The following is a 14,621-nucleotide window of genomic DNA, read 5'->3' as shown; positions in this document are numbered from 1 at the left end:
AACTGATTATTATTCACTTGGACAACAAAAATGACGCCAAAGTGGAAAAGCCATGTGTGACATACTAAGTACACCTCATGAGTCAACAGCTTGTAGAAGTACTTTTATCAGCACTAATTTGAAGTAATCATGCAACACGCGACAAGAGGAGGATGGAAGTGGCAGTGACGACAAGGGTGGTAATAGTCCCGATGTTTACTGTGCTGATGTCCCTATCCCTCAATCCCAGTGATGTTACAGTGAAGAGGGGGACCAAGATGATAAGTGTAGTTCTTCCGAGGCACATCCATCTTATGGTCCCATTGCCCTTGGTCTTAGAATGTGGTTTAAGGACAGGAGTAGTGTTCAGCAATTCGAAGCATCCAAAGTGGAATTCAATTCACCACAAAGGTGAATTTCCTTGTGCTTAATGGTAAATAATCATTTTTCCTAAAATTGTGGCTAGAGTTGTGTTAGAAAGAACGGGGGAAAAAAATACTCATCTCATCCACTGCAGTCCAGGTGAGTGATTATTTATTTTTTACTCAAAAGGCCATATTGTACTAGTGTATTATTGTTTTTATCAACCGTTTGACTGGTGCACATCTGTCTAAGCGGCTGTTAAAAGTGGTCCCATTGATTGATAGGCTGAATAGGGTTTTAACATAGCAATTCATAACAAATTAATTTGTGGCAAATCAAATTTCTTGTCAAACTTCAGCAAAACTGCCAAATCGAATTTTTCAAAACTTCGCCCATCTCTAGACAGGAGACCAGATGAGGATTAGAGGTGAGCCATGTTAGCATCAGGCCGAATGCACACGGCCGTGTTTCACGGCCGTGAGCGGTCCGTGGCAACACGGGCTGAATTCCTGCTGATAGCAGGAGCGCACGGCGTCATTGGTTGCTATGACGCAGTGCACTTCCTGCTGCCGCCGCAGTACAGTAGTACACTGGTATAGATCATACCAGTGCAGCACTGTACTGCGGCGGCAGCAGGAAGCGCACGGCGTCATTACAACCAATGACGCAGTGCGCTCCTGCTCTCAGCAGGAATCCAGTCCGCGTTACCACGAACCGCTCACGGCCGTGTGCATTCGGCCTTAACCAGAAGTCTTTACTGAAGAGCATGTTCTAAACAATCTTGAACGGTTACAAAATTTTGCTGATGCTGAATTAATGGGTAAACTCCTGGAGTTCCTCTGTAGAGATACACTTTCAAATAAACTGTTATAGACTTCGCAAATCAGGAGTGTGTCACAAGCTCAAAAACCCACCTGTGCTTCCTTCAGCGGTACAGACTCTTCCTCAAGCAGCAGGAAAACAAACAAGCCCCGGAAACCTTTATAATATACATGATCAAGTCCTGCAATCTTGTATGACCGGAATCCTTTCCAATATACCTAGCCAAGTGCTATGAAGTCTATAGCCTTGTCCATTAACTTCATGAATTCCCATGCACACCCGCTTGTTATAGCTATGCAACCTTCGTATGGATACTGGTTGGCCATCAGTCTCTGGGATGCCAGCATCTTTCTAAGTCCCCATATGATGACTGTAGCTGCTACAGGACTGCATAGCTGGGAGCCAGGGTTGCCAACTATCTTGAAATTGGACAGTCCGTAAAAATCCTGTGTCCGTAAAAATATTAGATGGGTCCTTAATTTTTTTTGAGACTTTGTGATGCTTAACTAGATTATTTTGGAAGTTATTATCATCATTTTGCAGCTTACAGTAGATGATGGTAATGGGTTCTTATCGGTATATTAAGCTATAGACATGTATTACTTCTAATCTTTATACGCTTAAGTTAATTCATTATGGTTTTCCAAATAAGCCATATCAAATTTTGGAATACATTTTCCAGAAAAAAAATATTTTGGTTGGCAACTAGAGATGAGCGAATTTAAGCTGACGAAGTGGAATTTGTTTAGAATTTCTGGAAAAATTTGATTTGCAACAAACTAGAATTTCTTCGCGCTTTGTGGTAATGAATCACATTTTTCCTAAAATGGCGGCTACACGTGTGAGGACTGAAGACATGGGGCAAGAAACTAGGAAGGCAGGATCACCCAGATTGACATGCGTGCATGAAGCCAATCAGCAGCCAGACAGCCCTGTGATGTCACAGCCCTATAAATACAATGGCCATCTTACAGTCAGACATTGTCCAGCGTTCAGAGTGCAGAGACGGACGTGTAAAGGCGATAGGGACAGCAATTGGAAAAACGATTGTGAAAAGAAAAGACAGAAAAAACGATTTATTAGTGCAGGGAAAGGATAGGGAGGGATCATTTCACAGCATCTTAATGCAGGGAGAGACGTCAAAAGGCGCTAGGGACATTGATAGGAAAGTGATTTACAAGTGCAGGGAACGATTATTTGGGGATCCAAATAGTCTTTAGAAAGCTCTGTCATTCAAGCTTTTTATTAATGGGCTGCAAGTCTTATGTTAAAAGCCTTTATAGGCTTATGTCTTTCTTTCTTATTCAGAAAAAATATATACTGTACACATTTCACTTCTGCAGTTATTTCTGTTGAAATAGTATAGGGGCATATTTCAGCAACAAAGAAAAATGTATACGCACTAAAATGTTGCAGTTATTTCTGGTGAAAGCATATAGGGGCATATTTCAGTACAAAAAGAAATACAGTATATATACGTGCTGCACTGTTGCAGCTATTTCTGATGAAAGCGTATGGGGCGTATTTCAGTAAAATAAGAAAAATATATACGCACTGCACTGTTGCAATTATTTCTGGTGAAAGCGTATAGGGCGTATTTCAGTAAAATAAGAAAAAAATATACACACTTCACTGTTGCAGTTATTTCTGGTGAAAGCGTATAGGGGCATATTTCAGTACAACAAGAAATATATATACGTACTGCACTGTTGCAGTTATTTCTGGTGAAATCATATAGAGGCGTATTACAGTAAAAAAAGAAAAATATATAAGCACTGCACTGTTGAAGTTATTTCTGGTGAAAGCGTATAAGGGCTTATTACAGTAAAAAAAAAAATATATATATTCTCAGTGCAGTTCTGCAGTTAATTCTGTTGAAAGCGTATAGGGGCGTATTTTAGTAAAATACGACATATACAGTACAGACCAAAAGTTTGGACACACCTTCTCATTCAAAGAGTTTTCTTTATTTTCATGACTATGAAAATTGTAGATTCACACTGAAGGCATCAAAACTATGAATTAACACATGTGGAATTATATACATAACAAAAAAGTGTGAAACAACTGAAAATATGTCATATTCTAGGTTCTTCAAAGTAGCCACCTTTTGATTTGATTACTGCTTTGCACACTCTTGGCATTCTCTTGATGAGCTTCAAGAGGTAGTCACCTGAAATGGTCTTCCAACAGTCTTGAAGGAGTTCCCAGAGATGCTTAGCACTTGTTGGCCCTTTTGCCTTCACTCTGCTGTCCAGCTCACCCCAAACCATCTCGATTGGGTTCAGGTCCGGTGACTGTGGAGGCCAGGTCATCTGGCGCAGCACCCCATCACTCTCCTTCATGGTCAAATAGCCCTTACACAGCCTGGAGGTGTGTTTGGGGTCATTGTCCTGTTGAAAAATAAATGATGGTCCAACTAAATGCAAACCAGATGGAATAGCATGCTGCTGCAAGATGCTGTGGTAGTCATGCTGGTTCAGTATGCCTTTAATTTTGAATAAATCCCTAACAGTGTCACCAGCAAAGCACTACCACACCATCACACCTCCTCCTTCATGCTTCACGGTGGGAACCAGGCATGTAGAGTCCATCCGTTCACCTTTTCTGCGTCGCACAAAGACACGGTGGTTGGAACCAAAGATCTCAAATTTGGACTCATCAGACCAAAGCACAGATTTCCACTGGTCTAATGTCAATTACTTGTGTTCTTTAGACTCTTCTGCTTGTTGCCTATCCTTAGCAGTGGTTTCCTAGCAGATATTCTACCATGAAGGCCTGATTCGCACAGTCTCCTCTTAACAGTTGTTCTAGAGATGTGTCTGCTGCTAGAACTCTGTGTGGCATTGACCTGGTCTCTAATCTGAGCTGCTGTTAACCTGCGATTTCTGAGGCTGGTGACTCGGATGAACTTATCCTCCGCAGCAGAGGTGACTCTTGGTCTTCCCTTCCTGGGGCGGTCCGCATGTGAGCGAGTTTCTTTGTAGCGCTTGATGGTTTTTGTGACTGCACTTGGGGACACTTTCAAAGTTTTCCCAATTTTTTGGACTGACTGACCTTCATTTCTTAAAGTAATGATGGCCACTCGTTTTTCTTTACTTAGCTGCTTATTTCTTGCCATAATACAAATTCTAACAGTCTATTCAGTAGGACTATCAGCTGTGTATCCACCTGACTTCTCCACAATGCAACTGATGGTCCCAACCCCATTTATAAGGCAATCAAAGCAAAAGGTGGCTACTTAGAACATGACATATTTTCAGTTGTTTCACACTTTTTTATGTATATAATTACACATGTGTTAATTCATAGTTTTGATGCCTTCAGTGTGAATCTACAATTTTCATAGTCATGAAAATAAAGAAAACTCTTTGAATGAGAAGGTGTGTCCAAACTTTTGGTCTGTACTGTATATACACACTGCACTATTGCAGTTATTTCTGTTGAAATCGTATAGGGGCGTATTACAGAAAAAATATATATATATTCTCAGTGCATTTCTGCGGTTAATTCTGGTGAAAGTATATAGGGGTGTATTTCAGTAAGATAAGAAAAATATATACACACCACTGTTGCAGTTATTTCTGGTGAAAGCGTATAGGGGCATATTTCAGTACAACAAGAAATATATATACTATATATATATGTATATATATATACACATACTGCACTGTTGCAGTTATTTCTGGTGAAAGCGTATAGGGGTGTATTACAGTAAAATAGGAAAAATATATACGCATTTCACTGGTGCACTTATTTGTGGCAGAAGCTTTCAGTGGCCTATTTCAGTACAGAAAGAAAAATATATACACACTTCACTGGTGCATTTATTTCTGCTGAAACCGTTTACTGGCCTATTTCAGTACAAAAAGAACAATATATTCTCAGTTCACGTCGGCGGTTATATGTGTTGAAAGTATGACTGGGAGTCAGCAGAGTGGCAGCAGTGGGAGGTTGGAAGCCAAACATGCCCGGGGTAGAGCACCTGCTTCACAGCAGCCTACCTACCCGGGAAGTAGTGGCGCAGGGGTTCACAGAAGTAGCGGCAGTAGCAGTCAGTCAGTGCGGCTGTTAAATGTGTTATTTTGTATTTCAGTACAAAAAGAAAAATACATTCTCAGTTCACGTCGGCGGCGGTTCTATGTGTTAAAAGCATTTAGTGGCCTATTTCAGTACAAACAGAAACATGCATTCTCAGTTCACGTCGGTGGGGGTTATATGTGTTGAAAGCATTGCTGGGATTTAGCAGGGTGGCAGCAGTGGGAGGTCGGGAGCCAAATGTGCCTGCGGTAGAGCACCTGCTTCGCAGCAGCCTACCTACCCGGGAAGTAGTGGTGCAGGGGTTCACGGAAGTAGAGGCGGAGGCAGTCAGTCAGTGAGGCGGATATATGTGGTAAAATCTTTATTGAAGTATTTCGGTCGAAAAACAAAATGTATTCAGCGGCCAGCGCTGTGGTTATATGCAGTTAAATATCCATGATGTCTACATGATAAATCTGCAGCATGGGGGGCCCGTGTGGCTTCTACACACTTTCAAAATAATCCTTCAGTGGAGCGAATAGATGTTGGATGACCAGGATGCTCCATGACCTTCCCAGGAGCTGCTGTCGGGAGCAGTTCATTTCTGAGACGTCCGTATAGTGCGGGGGAAATCCGAAGACCCTTTCCATCTCCAAGCTCTGTTATATGTGGTAAGCTCTTTATTGAAGTATCTTGGTTGGAAAAATATTGTATTCAGCGTTAAGCACTGCACTTATGTGTGGTAAAATCTTTTGTGACTTACTTCGGTGGAAAAAAAATTGTATTGCGAGTTAAAGGGGTTGTCAGGGTTCAGAGCTGAACCCGGACATCCCTCCATTTTCACCCCAGCAGCCCCACTGACATGAGCATCGGAGCAGTTCATGCTCCGATGCTCTCCTTTGCCCTACGCTAAATTGCACAGGGCAAAGGCATTTTTAGGAGTACCGGGGCTCTCCATGGGGCTGACAGGAACCCCGGTGACGTCACCGGCACTGATGGGCGGCATTTAGCTCTGCCCTAGCCAGTAAAACAGCTAGGACAGAGCTAAAGCCTGCCCCTCAGAGCCGGTGACGTCACCGAACACACTGCCGGGCGGAAGTTACCGCCCGGCAGTGTGTTATTGAAAACAAAAAAAAAGTGACCTGCGTGATTTAGCGCAGGGCACGGGAGCGCATCGGAGCATGAGATGCTCCGATGCTAGCCTCATGGGGGCTGTCTGGGTGAAAATAAGGGTATGTCCGGGTTCAGCTCTGAACCCGGACAACCCCTTTAAGCGCTGCACTTATATGCGGTAAAATCTTTTGTGAAATATTTCAGTGGTAAAACTAATTTCCACCTCCTCCATTAACTTCCTCCTCTCTTCATTCTCATCCACAACACACACACTGACTTGACACCACACACAGTTATATATATAAGTGGTGCCAGCACTACCTATTCGCAAATAAAGGTAAATGACATGGCCAGCCTGTTAAAGGGAATTACAGCATGATACCACAATACATTTGATATGACATTTAGCAAGAGTTTAAAGTGCGCACATAAAGCACATAGTAGGACACTGCATTAAGATGAATCAGGCATGGATCAGCCAGGATTTCCACACACACCAATGCCTGATGCATCAGACTAGATCAGTGATGGCTAACCTTGGCACTCCAGCTGTGGTAAAACTACAACTCCCAAGAGGTCCCGCTTGCTTGGCTGCTCTCAGAACTCTATAGAAACAAATGGAGCATTCTGGGAGTCGTAGTTTCACCACAGCTGGAGTGCCAAGGTTAGCCATCACTGGACTAGATCATCCATGGTGCCACACCAACAATTTGACAAAAGAGACCGGTTTCTTCTGGCTACCTGCCTCAGCTACTACTCTGATGCTGTTACCCGCTTGATGCCACACATCTGATGCCAAGTGCTTCTTCTTTCACCCACCATATTGCCAGTGCCACCAACCTCCACAGTATGTCACCTTGCCACTCTGTGGCCTCCTGATGCTGTCAACACCTCCAGACTCTGTCATTGTGCCACTCTGTGGCCTACTCATGCTGCCACCACCTCCAGAGTCTGTCATTGTGCCACTCGGTGGCCTCCTCATATTGCTTACACCTGCAGACCCTGTCATTGGGCCACTCTGTGGTCTAATCATGCTGTTTTCACCTCACCACTATGTCATAGGTCCGCTCTGTGGACTTCTCATGCTGTTCCCTCCCTCCCCACTTTATGACTGGTCCTCTATTTTGGCTTTTGGCCTGGCTGACATCATCATTTATTTTACCCTTCTTCTGATCTGTCAGAGGGAAGGAAAAATGAGACACACAAAGTATCCTGTCTGTGTAGCAGCTTTAAGGCCTATATGGTCCCATCAGAATTGACTTATGATTTGGTAGCCAAAAGCAGGAGTGAATAGAAAAGACATGCAAATATTCCATTCACATGTCATCTCTGTTTTTCCACTCCGTTTTTTTTTTTTTTTGCCTTTAGCAATACTGATGGATTATCGAGCAAATGCTGACTGAGTGAAGGCATATGCTCCACAGACAGGATCCGCTTTTTGTGGGTAATTGTTCTGAGGGATCTGAGAATGGGAAAAATTAATCAGTGACGTCAACACAAACTTACTGCTGACACCCTCTCCACTCTGTCGGGGGGCTCTACTTGTATAAGCATTTAATAGAACAGGTTCTGTAGACATCTATCTTTGATAACTTATTGGTTGCCCACTTGTCACTGCAATACTTTTTTGTATGACTTTATCAGTTTCTCACATCGTTCTGGAGGAATTTCGTCCCACTTTTCTTTACAACATTGCTCCAGTTTATTGAGATTTGTGGGCATTTATGCACAGCTCTCTTAATGTCCCACCAAAGCATTTGAATTGGGTTGAGGTCTGGACTTTGACTGGGCCATTGCTGCACTTCTTTTCTTTTTCAGCTATTCTATTGTAGATTTGTTGGTGTGCTTGGGATCATTGTCCTGCACAGGTCCTGTGACTGCAAAACAAGCCCAAATAATCACCCCTCACCACCTTGCTTGACAGTTGGTATGAGGTATTAACATGATAACCGAGGCCCATAGAGTCTAAAATGGAGCTTTTGTCTTTTTTTGCAATTTGACCTTGGGGTCATTGGGGCGACCACTCCTGGGAAGATTGTTAGCTGTTTTGAATGTTTTTCACTTGAGAATAATTTTGTCTCATTGTAGAATGAGGGACAAGACATCACAGTTTTTTTTGGAAATGGTCTTATAACCCTTCTCAGATATATGGGCAGTGATCCATTGGCCACTGCTATGGACTTATCTTTCCCTATCCTTTGTCCAAGTCTGGTGGGTGTTAGATTTCCTTATATGTGATTGTGGACTGATACTGTGTTTTCTCAATGCTATGTGTACTTCCAACCAGCATATTAAGGGTTAACATTGACAGCTTAGTTGCTATCTCCAGTCCATCCCCCTGGCTGTTGTCTTTTTCTTGGGTCAGAGCAGAGAGAGAGTTCTGGAACTGAGAGGACCAACCAGCAGGAAACCGGAGGCCTGTTGCAGACAGAACATGATACCTAGAAGGAGCTTCAGCCACTCATCCACACTGACAGTGCAGAAAGTCAACTATTGTAAAGGTTAAGCAGCCATGCCTGTCTGTACAAGTAAGATCCGTATAAGGTTTTGGACTCTACAGCATTTTGACTAGCTACATAAGCCTAAGGCCCCATGAGCGAGGGACTGCACTCCACAAAGGTTACTGTTGCACCACACTGTGGGGAGAGCAGTGCTCCTTAAGAGAATATTACACCACCAGGCTGGATTCGTTTTAAGCAGACACTTATATAAACAGTGCATTTTGATGCAGCAGCCAAAGTTAACCCTCCTTGTCCAGTTGGAAGTTTACTGAAACTGTTAGCAAAGACCATGCTTACTCATCTAAATGTTTGTAACAACTGTCAAGTTTCCTCAGTAAAGTTGGGTTCACTGCATGCAACAAACTGGCCTAATAATTGGCTTCTCTACTACCCCATCTACCTGCCTTACTCACCAACACCAAGGGCAACCAACCATCAACAGGCATGGCATCTCCCTCCAGGGTGTGCTTAGAGATAAAGAAGGGGTGCACATTGAGAAATATGAAAAAAAAAATATTTCTGTTGCGAAACTGAAAAATAATGCAATTCCACCATGGTTTTTTGTTTTATTTTTAAGGTGTTTATTGTGGGCAAAAAATTACATGACAGCCTCATTCTCCAGGTCAGCAATACCAAACCTATATATACAGGTATATACATATTGCAAGGGATCGTCTCTTTTCAGGGGGTCACACTCACAGATATCTCACCAGACAACGGATTTTCATGTCCAAACTGTGCATTTATTTTGACAGTCTTCTTATAAAGGATAGTCCAGTTATACATCACTGGGTGGGGTGAGGTTCCCGCACCGCCAACACTGAAAACACAAATAAACTCCTGCCCGTCTAGGCGCTACCTAAACAAGGCCACACACAGAGCCTCTGCTTCACAAAACAGTCTTGCTCTCCCTCCTCAGACTGACCTACTCTGAGGCACTTTATGCCAGTCTGATTACAGCAGGCCTGACCTGTGATCGCCTAAGGTAGAAAGGAAAACCCATACTGAAAGGGTGTGGACTGGGAACTCCCTCTACCAAGCCTAGCCACCAGTCCAAGTAAAATCAAGCCCAGAAAATGTATACAGAAATGTCTCAGCAAACTATGCTTTGCTGAGACTATTGCCACTCTCTGGATTTTATCTGTCTCACCCATCTGAGGTACCTGAAGTGGGACAACACACCTTCCAGCACTGTTCACATTACCACATATCCCCCCCCCCCCCTTCTTCAGACCGGAGGTCTGGGGATTTTCCCACATCATACCATGCCCTCTGGAAGATGTGGTCAGTGTCACATATTTCTCTCTATTCTGCCACCCCAGGCTAGCAGAGCTTGGTATTTCATAAACACAGTGTCTAAGGGAGTCCTCCTTCTCCTCTTTGCTGGAGAACTTTTTCTTAGCTTTCTGGCTTTCTCCTTTTCCAGATTTCTTCTTAGGTCCATGACCTCTAACTTCTGCAATCTTTACAGCCGTGTTTTCAACGGGGAGCTCCCCCCTCCTCCTTTTGTTGGAGATCTGGCTGGTCAGTTTTATACCACCCTTTAGCCGCTGGTGTCACCTGGTGTTCACACTCGCTTTGTTTCTTTCTTCTATCAACAGATAACACTTCTCTTTTTTCTTTACTCCACACAGGGTTTAGCTCAGGTTTGAATTCAGTTTCAGAGTCTTCTACTTCTTCAGTGGCTCTCCCCACTTTGGCAGACCCCTCTTCAGCCTTATCCTTGGTCTCTGGAACATCTGAGGATTTCTCCCACTCCAACTCATCGGACTTAGCTTCTTCAGCCTTTGAGTCTCCTTTGGAGTCTTCCTTCACTCTGTTAGCTTTCTCATCCTCCTCAGACATGGCATCATATACTTGGATTCTTAACCCCTCCTCTTTCTCATCAAGGTTGGAGGTACTGGAGACACCAGGGTCCTCATCAGACTCTTCCTCTTCTGGCATTCCCTTCAGAGGGTCACCCAGGATATTGTTCTCCTTTTGGGCAGGCTCTAGGAGAGCCATCTCACAGTAGTAGACAACATCTGCATGCTGGCCATCTGTCTCCTCATATTTCTTCCCCAGCAGACTGCTGGCTTTCTGGAATGCATTGACGGCAGAGGGGACATCTTTCATGACCCGGTCCTGGCTACTCACTGCCATGGATGTCTTGACTTCTACCTCCACATCAGTTTCATCAACTTGTTCAGAAGAAACTTCTTCCATCTTCTCTGCCTCAGCCGGCAGTGCAGTGCCACCATCTTCAGGCCCATTCCTAACAGGCTCTGACTTCTCTGCATCTTTCAGAGGATGCTCCTCTTCAGGTTTCTCATTTTCCTTTGATTGAGCCAACCTGTCATCTCGAGAAGCTCTTGCCTCTAACTCATCAAGCTTAGTCTTCAACTCATAGACGTTCTTCCCGACATCATCCTTTGAGCTCATGAGATTCTCCATCTCTGCTCTGGTTTGCTTGTTCAGCCTCTCACATTCACCTCGCTCCTCAAGTACTTCTTCAAGGGATCTAACCAAGGAGAGGGCCTTGGTCTCCTTCACCCGAGCATCAGCCTCAGCTCGGGCCGAGCCGTATTTCTCTATATGAGACATAATTTGCCTCTGGTGGTCCAGATCCACCAACAGATCATCCAGTTCTCGCTGAAGTTTGTTCTTGGTTTTGCGCACCAACGTGATGGAAGCGCCCCGCTGTTTGGCTTCCTGTTCCAGCTGCTCCTCGCTTTGTTCTGCTGCAGCAGCAGATGTAGGAGTACCACCATTCTCTTTTGGACACCCTGTGGGGGTTCTACCCAGAGTCTCTTTAAGCACATTGTCCATGTCTACCGCAGTTTTCTGTGCTTCTTTGGAGCCTTTACTCTTCACCTGGATATCAGGCAGTAGATCCTTTAGCTCACTCATTTCTTTCTGATTGCAGCTGTACTGACACGTCTGGTCATCTACCACTGCCTGGGTATAGGTCTCAGTCACTAGGCTGACGTCTCCCCACTTAACTCTCATGACGTCAGGTATAACTATTGTCTGGTCACTACTAGCAACTACTTTAATTTCGCAAGACCTTGACTGGGTAGCTTCTTTCTCTGATTTGCTATCGGCTACTGCACATGCGTCACCTATATTACTTGTGTCATTATCAGTTCTGACCTCTAGGGGCACCGATGCGATAATAACCCCACATTGGACACTTCCCCAGCAACCATAAAACCCTGTGGGGACTGCATATCCACCCCTGGTACGTGTGGTACACCCTCTGGGCTCACAACATTAACCAGCATTTTTGTATCACATATATTTTTAGCAGGAGGGGGGGGCACTTCTCTCCTGATCACATCCTGAAAGGGAAAAGGCATGTCAACATCATATACTTCACATGACCTCACATTTTCATTTTTCACTTCAACTACATCACTGTTTTCAATGGTCCTGTCCCTTACACGTTCACTTAAAGGGACAGGTACAGGTACAAGTTCTGCAGGAGTGTCTTCATTACTCCACAACTTCCAAAACAAGGGGAAATCACAGCCCAAAACTACATCATGCGCAAGCTTGTTTGCAACCCCAAGCTTATAAGTCCCAGTTCCCACTGGAGTCTCACACTCAGTGAGAGCCACCAGATAGTCCTTACTATCCGCATGATTGTTCCGCACATAGTCCCCAGCTACCAAGCTGGCATGTACCAGGCTCATCTGGCACCTTGCGTCCAACAACGCCTGGACTGAACTGCCATTCACCACAATGTTGCACATTTTCGGCGCAGTCTCTAGTCCCAGTGTCTCAACACCTCCTGGCCCAGCATATAGCAACTGCCGCCGGCTCACACCACAGTTCACGGTCTCTGAGGTACCAGGGCCCCGGTCAGTCACATGCCCAACCTCCAGAGCCGTGCTCACTGTCACGTGGTCTGCTACACCAGGAACGATCTTACCCATTGTCGCCTCGGGTTCGTCCCTCTCACGTGAGATAAGTCCATCTCCATAGTAGACATCCTTTTCCAGGATGTTGGGAACCTCCCATCTTGGATTCCTGGTCATAGGACAACCAGGTGCACACCTTCCCACTTGGCGACATCTCCAGCAGCACTCTCTCTGTTGCCGGACAGCTGCATGCTGTCAAGGTTGGTTGCTCTTAGCAGCAGCATTACGGCATCTTCGCACATCCTCTCTAGGTCTCTGTACACCTTGGCAGAAAACACTTGAACTCTTGAGAGCCGCACTGCTCTCCATCTCACTCTCTTCCCATCGGTTGCCCTTGGCAATGGCATACACCACCTCTGCATCCAACTACATCCCGAGAACCTGCAGTTCTTGGCTCCTAGTCATGAGGTCACTGCCCAGTTCCTCCGCACAGTGGTTACCATGGGAAACGCCTTGGGTTAGGACGTCTCTTGGTTTGTCCAACCTGCACATGAGCTTTTCCTGCTCCTGTTGCCACATCATTTGCCTTTGGCTAGCCTTCAGATTGGCCCGCATCAGCTGCTTGGTGAAATCCTCCATCCACCCCATAGCAACATATAGTCCTCTCTAGCAACACAGCAAAAGGAGAAAAAAATAAAATAAATATATATATATATATATATATAATATATATATTTTTTTAAACAGGTCAGTCTCTTTTCTGGTCTTCTGGCCCTTTAAATCTCTGCACCACAGCAAAAATAGTTCACAATAGCATGAGCAGCCCTTGCTCCACCGAATAAACAGGCTTCCAGCCCTTTAAACTCCAGCACGGCAGGATTAAGCAGCACCTGCTCTTTCTCTTGTTGTTGCCCCTAGCAACCGACCGTTGCCCTTCTCTCATGGACAACTTGCTCGCATCCGGCACCATATGTAAGGGATCGTCTCTTTTCAGGGGGTCACACTCACAGATATCTCACCAGACAACGGATTTTCATGTCCAAACTGTGCATTTATTTTGACAGTCTTCTTATAAAGGATAGTCCAGTTATACATCACTGGGTGGGGTGAGGTTCCCGCACCGCCAACACTGAAAACACAAATAAACTCCTGCCCGTCTAGGCGCTACCTAAACAAAATACGTCCCTACCTCACTCATAGAGCTCAGTGACACACATGCGGCTTTCTTCAGTCAACACCAATACTGTGTGGCCCAGTTGCCCTCCAGACGCTGGGCGTGCAACCCTCTTTCTCTAGGTGTCGCTAGGTCCTCAAAACTTTAGGCTATTCAACGCCTTGTGGCCCCTCAGTCCTCCTGACTGAGACCACACACAGAGCCTCTGCTTCACAAAACAGTCTCGCTCTCCCTCCTCAGACTGACCTACTCTGAGGCGCTTTATGCCAGCCTGATTACAGCAGGCCTGACCTGTGATCACCTAAGGTAGAAAGGAAAACCCGTACTGGAAGGGTGTGGACTGGGAACTCCCTCTACCAAGCCTAGCCACTAGTCCAAGTAAAATCCAGCCCAGAAAATGTATACAGAAATGTCTCAGCAAACTATGCTTTGCTGAGACTACTGCCACTCTCTGGATTTTATCTGTCTCACCCATCTGATGTACCTGAAGTGGGACAACACACCTTCCAGCACTGTTCACAACACGAAAAAAGACACCATCATTACAGACCACGTCACCTATAGTCACCAATGATGCAATTATAAATTTAAGTTCGGTGACACTATCAGAAACCCAAAAACAACTGCTTAATAAAGGCCTCAAATTCGCCCCAACAAAACCCCTCAATAAATTTGAAATTTTTATTGGGGTAGAAAAATTTCTTAGGAAATTATGTTTGAAAAAATATTTTTTAAAAATCCCATTAATCCGAGATACCAAATCTATTATACAAAATGATAAGATTGTCCACACATCACTCAAAAACA

At 44.6% G+C, this 14,621-nt stretch overlaps 1 protein-coding gene across 3 annotated transcripts in view; it reads left to right on the top strand.

Annotated features, from left to right (window-relative positions):
* The window catches only part of LOC122923918 (immunoglobulin superfamily member 1-like), a 332,379-nt gene that overhangs the window by 286,955 nt on the left and 30,803 nt on the right, over positions 1 to 14,621 (top strand). The window lies entirely within an intron of this gene.

Source organism: Bufo gargarizans, chromosome 1, assembly GCF_014858855.1.
Source record: "Bufo gargarizans isolate SCDJY-AF-19 chromosome 1, ASM1485885v1, whole genome shotgun sequence".
NCBI lineage: Eukaryota > Metazoa > Chordata > Amphibia > Anura > Bufonidae > Bufo > Bufo gargarizans.
The sequence above is the reverse complement of the archived record's forward strand: the minus strand, read 5'-3'. Positions and strand labels throughout refer to the sequence as shown.